At 41.8% G+C, this 8,221-nt stretch overlaps 1 long non-coding RNA gene across 1 annotated transcript; it reads left to right on the forward strand.

The window, feature by feature from the left end:
- The first annotated feature begins 265 nt into the window (after positions 1-265).
- LOC117065119 lies at positions 266-7,849 on the forward strand. The gene is made up of 2 exons (XR_004429825.1): positions 266-457; positions 7,590-7,849. It is a non-coding gene; the product is annotated as an uncharacterized LOC117065119 (long non-coding RNA).
- The last annotated feature ends 372 nt before the right edge of the window (positions 7,850-8,221 follow it).

Consider the following 8,221-nt stretch of genomic DNA (forward strand, 5'->3'; position numbering starts at 1 on the left):
TTTATCCTGTGAGAAAGAGTATATTTTAAATTCTGCTTAATTTACAGCTTCCCCTTCTGTGTTTTGAACTTTCAAATATGGTTCTATGTAAAGGAATTTTTATCAGACATCTATGAAAATCATTAAACAGAATAAACTTTGAGAATATAGTTTGGTTGACCATCTTTTAAAAATAAACAAATCAAACATTTTCCTCTGAAAACTTCCAGAAAACATACTTTCTTTTGCTAGTGAGGAATTCAGGTTCAGTCTGGGGTTATGCAAATTCATCATGAAGCGTAGCAGACAAGTGAAGGTACTTACTGGATTGCTCAGAATGGCAGCAGGTGGAGGAAAACCCAGCTAGGAAACAAGTCTTGAAAACGACCTGCCACCCCACCTCCATGGATGGTCTTTTCTTAAAGACCACCATCAAACCTCTTTCTGAAAGCAGCTTTCGAGTTCAGAACCTCCTAAGGTTAGTATCTGAAATTCCATCTATGCCTAAAACTTTTTTTTTGTAATACTTCTGAATTTCATTTTTTAATTCTTGCTGAGTTGAAAATCATTGCCTAAACAATGAATCTGAGAAAATGCACTTATATTTCCTGAACAATAATAAACGGTGGATGTAGCAAATGGAATTAGATAGTAAAATCAGGACGTTTTTTCATCTACTGTTGATAATAATAACTCTGGCTCCAGTTTTTATAAAATCTAAGATTTTTTCTTAGCAAAACTCATGGGAAATCAACATATCCTGGGATAACTTGTAGTAGACTGTGGTGTCTGCCCATGTTGTCCACCTAGCAACATTTCACAGCTCTCTTCTTCAGTAACATACTTGTTCCCTTGCTCCATGGGGATATTATTTGTCTGCTGTTGTATAAGAAGTTACTAAAAATTTTGCAAACTACAACATACATGATTTATTATTGCTCATGGGTACTGTGAGTCAGGAATTCAAACAAGGCAGAGCAGGGTGGCTTGTCTCAATTACACAATGCCTGGTGCCACAGCTGGAAGACTTTGAAGGTGGAGGGACTAAGGGCTCAAGTCATGTGAAAGCCCATTCGACTTACGCACCTGCTGGCTGTTGACTGGGGCACCCACATGTTGCCTCTCCGGATGGCCTGGGCTTCCTCAGAACATGGAGGCTGGGGTCTAAGATGACTGTCTCTAGAGAAGGAGTGTGTGTGCCAGCCATAAACTGTCTCCTTTTTGTGTCCTAGCTTCGAGAGCTACATACCATTTCTGTAGTATGGCTGGATGGGGCCATCACAGCTCCTACCCGGATTCAAGGGGAGGGAATATAGGTCCCTTTCGCTCTTAGTAGGAGAGGTGTCAGTCACACAGCAGGAAGAATCTATGCAATGGAGTAAATATGTTGGTGGGGCTATCTTTGGAAAACAACATCTGCCAAAGTTGGGCGTGTGACCCAAGCAAAATTGATCCGAATATTTCCCTTAGAATGATCAATAGACCCTGAGAGAAAGAAGTTCTCTATTTTCTTAGAGTTTCTAAGGTGAAGGGTGTAAATGAGGGGTGGCAGAAAGCAACTTCTCTACATACGAAAAGTGTCTAAATGCAGAACTGAGACCGAGTAAAAATAAGATGAGAAAATAAATAGAGAAAGAGTTCTGCTGGTATTGCTGTTGTCCCTCCCACACCCAGCACAGTGATTTGCATGTTGTAAGTAGTCAATAATAGCTACTGAATGAATAGAAGAAAGTCTTAACAACTGGAACACAATCAAATGTGGGTAATACTACTCAGAATAAGAACTCGAAATATCGGTGGTCCTTATTAATCTGTGTTCCTTACTTTGCGTGTGCTGTGTTTGTCTACATGTATCTGTGCTCCTTGGGTCTAATTTTACCCATCCACCTGATTTCTTTCCTTTTTTAATTTTTTTTGGGGGCGGGGGCGATGGAGTCTTGCTCTGTCGCCCAGGCTGTAGTGCAGTGGCACAATCTCGGCTCACTTCAGACTGTACCTCCCAGGCTCAAGCAATTCTCCTGCTTCAGCCTCCCGAGTAATTGGTATTATAAGCATGTTAATTTTTGTATTTTTAGTAGACACAGGGTTTCACCTGTTGACCAGGCTGGTCTGGAATTCCTGACCTCAAGTGATCCACCCATGTTGGCCTCCCAAAGTGCTGGGATTACGGGTGTGAGCTACCATGCTCGGCCCCATCTACCTGATTTCTAGGGATGACTCCTTGTTCTCTCCTACCCAGCTGGGTACTATCCCTGCAACTAGAGCATGGTTAATTTTATTTATTATTGTTACAGGCCAAGGTCATTTTCCTAGAAATATCTGCCTTACTCCGTTTTTCTACGAATGAGGTATTTATTCCTAGATACTGCAACTCTTCCTGGTTTTCTATCCCCCAGGCTTTTTAAATTGGCTATCATCTTACCTTTATGCCTCATATTTACACTTAAAAAATTTTTTTTCAGTGATTTTAGAGTTTCACTCTTAGGAGTGGTTCGTGTACATACTCCAGTTGAGAAAACTGGCAAATATGTGAACTACCTTACATGAGAATCACTGTAGAACTTTCGAAACTACACAAAGCTAATGCCCTGTAGCCCCTTCCCACAGGATTAGAATACTTGGGTTTGAAGCATGGCATTTTCATTTCTAGAAAACTCCACAGGTGATGTCAACACATACCTAAGAGCCACTGAGATTAACAGAGTATTTGGGATTAGAAGTAACCCAGTAGGCTCACGTTCTCCTGGCCCTCAAACCTCTAACACCATTCTTGATGTCAAACTCTTAGGAGTGCAGTTGACAGGGATGTAGAAGAGTTCTCCTATATCTTCCCAACCTTAACTTCCAAGGAAAGGTGCAGATTCCACCATACATGCTCACCAAGGAAAAATGACCTCTTTCTCTCCCCCAGGTCTGGGCTGGGGTCCTTAAGAGATGGTGCCCTAGGAAGTCTGTGTATTGCCTGATCAGTGCGGGCAATGAGACTTGGGGTGAATCTGATGAACTTTCACCTTTCCTGTTCCCTCTACAGGAGGAGCCATTAGATTAGACTCCTAATGTACCACAAGGTGAGAAGGAGTCTAAGGTGGGAAGACTCCTAATGTACCACAACAAGGAAGATGAGAAGGCACGTCTGAAGCCTGAAACAGATGTATATTAGAAACAGCCTGATAGCCAACTTTCCAAGGATATTTCTTAGGAAACTGGAAGAAAAGTCTTCAGCTGGCCAGCTCTGCTGTGACCAGGCTGGGGTGGAAGGAGCATGGAAACTCCAGAACATAAATTGGAAGACTATTTCACTTAAACGTCAGGCTTCATTTTAATTTTGTCTGGCTGAAAAAGGGCCAACTGGGAAATAGCTTTTTTATTTCCCTCTGAGTATAGCCAATGAAAGCATGGATTTAGAATAATTGTAAGGGGCAGTGGGCGTGTTTGCAGTTCTGCAAGAACAGTTTGCACAGCTGCAAAAGGGAGTTTTCTGTGTGCTTTCCTCCAATGCGGGTGAGGGCTTGACGTCAGTGGTGGCTCAGAGCATAGAGACCAGGTCCCGCACCCTCTCCCAGCACTCACGGAGCTGCCCTGCCGCCCCACCCTGGCTGCTTCTTCCCAACATGGGCCCTTTGGGGAGGTGCCAGTGTTCTGTCTGTGAAAGAGAAAGCTGTGCAAAGGAAGGGTGGAGCACAGCATTTGGGCTGGGATGACAGACACAGGCCATCATGCTACAGGGCGGACTTGGAGGAGATGGAACAGACTTTGTGGTGGCTGTAGCTTTGGCATAAAACCTTTGTTTCCATCTTTGCTCTGAGCTGATTTAGAAAATTTCTCTTTCTTAAATAGGAATGTATTTTAGATGTGCAAAATCTTTGCCGAGTTGCTCCCAACCAATTTTTAAAACCTATTTTGTTCGAATTGTGCCCATTCCTAGTCCAGTTTTCAAAAAATCCAGGTCTTGAGAAGCAAAGATTATTAGGCCAGAAACATTTTCTTTCAGGTAGAGATTTTCACGGCGAGTAGATTGTGAGTCTGCCAGGATAGTGTAATTCTAATTTGGCCATGGGCACAGTGACAAGGAGACCATTCCCACAGAATCGTGTTAGCACTGTGAGCATACCTTGAGCTTCTGCTTCATCACTTTTCTGTTATGGCTCTGCCGCTAATATCAGTCGCTAGTATCTAATCTTGGCAAGTCATTTAACCTGTTAGGCACTCAATTTTTTCACTTGTAAGAGGAAGGTAATCATTTCTATTACATCATCAAGTTGTTATAAATATAACATTGTGAATGCGGAGGTGCTTTGAAAAAGTTAGAAATGCTAGACATGAGCTTTAAAATGTTCAGGGATAGAGGAATGGAGATTATGAGCAAAATTCCAAGAGAAACAATGAATTCGAAAGCACCATCTGCCAGCTACGTACTCACTACAGGGAATTTCAGACTCCCCAGCCCTGTGGAGAAATGGAAGATCCAATTAGACATGTCACAGAGCAGTAATGAAAAGATGTTTGGGTGGACAGTATTTTTTTTATGATTTTTATTTAATGACACTCACAGACCAAGGACTATAACCCTCTGTCCCTGCCTCTGGTTCTCCCCAACTTCAATTCACTCCATTCCCTGCTGTTAGACCAGAAACAACTCTGACCATAGAAATCAAGAATGCTAGAACTGGTGGAGAACTGTGAAATCATTTTACAGATAAGCTGGTTGATTTGTGTATGTTGCCAACTCTCTCACTCCAGACATCAATGACCACCCCAGATAATTATTACCTTCTATGATCCATACGTAATTTTATCCCATTTTCTTTTACCACTCACATGCTCCAGTCAAACTGGAATACAGCCTGTTACTTGGAAATTGCATGCTTTTTCAGGATTAAGAAAGATGGGAGCAGCAACTTAAGTAAAGGGAAAAGCATGGTTAAGAGCACAGAAGAGGATGATATAAATATATTTAAGTGAGGTCAGGGATGTGAACTGGAGGAGCTGAGCACTGAAAGATGCTGTCCTAGTCCATTTCACTGCCATAACAAAATACCACAGACTCAAACAACAGAAGGTGGCTTAAACAACAGAAATTTATTTTCCCACAGTTCTGGAGGCTGAAAGTCTGAGATCAGGATACCAGCATGATCGGTGTATTAGTCCATTCTCATGCTGCTAATAAAGACATACCTGAGACTGGGTAAATTATGAAGGAAAGAGGTTTAATTGACTCATAGCTCCACATGGCTGGGGAAACCTCACAGTCATGGCAGAAGATAAAGGAAGAGCAAAGGGGCATCTTACATGGCAGCAGGCAAGAACGCTTGTGCAGGGGAATGCCCCTATATAAAACCATCAGATCGTGTGAGATTTATTCCCTATCACGAGAATAGTATGGGAGAAACCACCCCCATGATTCAATTGTCTCCACCTGGCCCTGCCCTTGACACATGGGGATTTTTACAACTCAAGGTGAGATTTGGGTGGGGACACAGCACCAAACCATATCAGTGGGGTTCTGGTGAAGCCCTCTCCGTGGCTTGTAGATAGTTGCCTTTCTGCTATGTCCTTACATACCAGAGAGAGAGAGAGAAAGAGAGTGAAGGAAGAGGATATCTTCTAAGGACACTAATGCCATCCTGAGGGCCCATCCTTTGACCTCATCTAACCCTAATTATCTTCCAAAGGCCCCATCTTCAAATACCATCACTTTGAGGTAGAACTTCAACATATGAATTTGGGGTGGGGAGACAGAAACATTCAGTCCATAACAGATGGGTATGCTTTTGATCGGTGGAGAGGAAAGATCAGGGCAATTATGGTTGTACAGTCACACAGAATTTTAGAAGAAGGAGAGAGGTCAGAGTTTATCTCATCCTGGGATTTTTAAATGATCTTCTAAAGATTGCTGGGCGTTTTAGGGAGTCCCCCATCCAACCAGGGAAGAGGAATGGAGAGTTGGGGGAAAGGAAATTCCCAGTTCATGAGAATCTGGATTCTGTATTTGTTATCAATAAAAATTATTTTTTTTAAATCTGCTTTACTTATAAGATTTTACCCAAAGAAATGGTTTTGAGCTGAAGACAAATAAGCAAACAAAGGTTATAAGAACATAAATATCTAAACTGGGAGCGGCCTTTGTAAATGACTTAAGCGGCCTTAAGTAAAGGGGAAAGCATGGTTAAGAGCACAGAAGAGGATGATATAAATATATTTAAGTGAGGTCAGGGATGTGAACTGGAGGAGCTGAGCACTGAAAGATGCTGTCCTAGTCCATTTCACTGCCATAACAAAATACCACAGACTCAAACAACAGACATTTTAGTGAAATTGGAAAATTTCACCTACGTCTCAATTCTCCTCGTCCAGTAGCTCTTCTTTGATGCTCTCCTTTCAGAAATTTTCTCTTTTATTTCTGATTAATGCTCAGATATAGTGTTAAAAAGGTTGAAAAGTTAGGTGTGGAAACAAAGTTGGTGAGATTAAAAAGTTAGACACGAAGAAGGACAAAGAAACTTCCAGACAAGATAACAAATATAAAATAAGTCTCTTTTCATAGTAGGAAGAATAATTCAGAAGAGGTTTTCAGAATATAGACAAAGGGGAAGAAATTCCCAAAGGTGTTACTGGAATTCAGGATAGGATGGAGGAATAAAAACTGTATCCGATCAAAAAATTCGAAGCAAATAAAGTTCCTCTGCACCATTAAAAATAAATAAAGAAAAATAGGTTGACTTCATTTTTTAAAAATATTTTAAGACAGTTCAGGCAAATAAGCTAATACAAGAATGTTTGCAGGCACTATCTTAGAGAGGTTGTTTTCAAGTAAAATAGATATAAGGAAAACAGGGAATGGGAAAAAGGAGGAACTAACTCAACTTTTATAATCACATTAAAAATTATTTTTATACTGTGATATTCCCAGTGGAGAGAGGAAAAGAGTTCAAATAAAATAACATGACACTTCCTCACCCGCCCCCCGCAATCCTCCAAGGAGTAAATGCTCCTCTTCCCTTCGTGTTCCAAATGAGGGTGTCCACCGGGCAATTTTTCCAAAATGGGTCAGCATTATGCATACCTGACCTGAATTAATGGCATTCCTGAAGGAGTTCTCAGTTTGATGTTTAACCCTAGGTTCCTCTTAAAGAGGGAATGTGGTGGTAGGAAATAATCTAGGGAAAAATCCTCACTCACCAGAAGCCTTATCCTTTCAAAAGAGTATTTCCAGATAATTCCTGAAAGTTGCCTCTCGTCACCAGCTTTGCATACTTGTGAATAGATACACATAATCACCCCAAGGCAACACTTAAGTCTGAAAGGCTGAAAGCCTTCTTGCTTATAAAGCTTTACCTGTAATAGCCTCACAAATAATATTTTTCTGAGTACCAAGAGCAGTTTTTCAGAGAAGGGAACCCAAAATATAGAGAACAGAGATGGAGGTGAGGTAGCGAGTCTCCCAGAGGGTCCCTCAATGGTTTGTCCCTACTGGTATTCACATCCTTGTGTAATCACCTCCCACACTGAATTAGGATTTGTATTTGTGACTAACAGAATAGGTCAGAAGTGATAGCTTGTGACTTCTGAGACAAGGCCACAACAGATAATGTGGTTTCACTCTCTTTAAGATCACTTACCCTGGGAGAAGGCAGCTGCCACGTCATGAGGATACACAAGCAGCACTCTGGAGAGATTAACGTGGTGAGAAACTGAAGCCTCCAGCTAAAAGCCACATGGGTGAGCTGCAACCTAGATGACTGCAACTCTGGACAACATCTTGATTGTAATCTCATCAAGGACTATGAGCCTGAACATCTAGCTAAGCTGCTCCTCAATTCTTGACTCACCTAAACTGGGGTAATAAATGTTAGTAGTTTTAAGTCACTAAGATTTGGTGTGATTTGTTATACAGAAAATGAACTAACACAGAGGGGCTTCCTGGACAGGCAGGGAGAAATCTCATTCTGTGTTAGGGATGTGATCAGGGGTAATATTAAAATATCTTTTTTTTTTTTTTTTTTTTTTTTTTTTGAGACGGAGTCTCGCTCTGCCCCGCCCAGGCTGGAGTGCAGTGGCCAGGTCTCAGCTCACTGCAAGCTCCGCCTCCTGGGTTTACGCCATTCTCCTGCCTCAGCCTCCCAAGCAGCTGGGACTACAGGCGCCCGCCACGTCGCCCGGCTAGTTTTTTGTATTTTTTAGTAGAGACGGGGTTTCACCATGTTAGCCAGGATGGTCTCGATCTCCTGACCTCGTGATCCGC

The sequence above is a fragment of the Trachypithecus francoisi genome, unplaced genomic scaffold (genome assembly GCF_009764315.1).
Source record: "Trachypithecus francoisi isolate TF-2019V2 unplaced genomic scaffold, Tfra_2.0 Lachesis_group2, whole genome shotgun sequence".
Classification (NCBI taxonomy): domain Eukaryota; kingdom Metazoa; phylum Chordata; class Mammalia; order Primates; family Cercopithecidae; genus Trachypithecus; species Trachypithecus francoisi.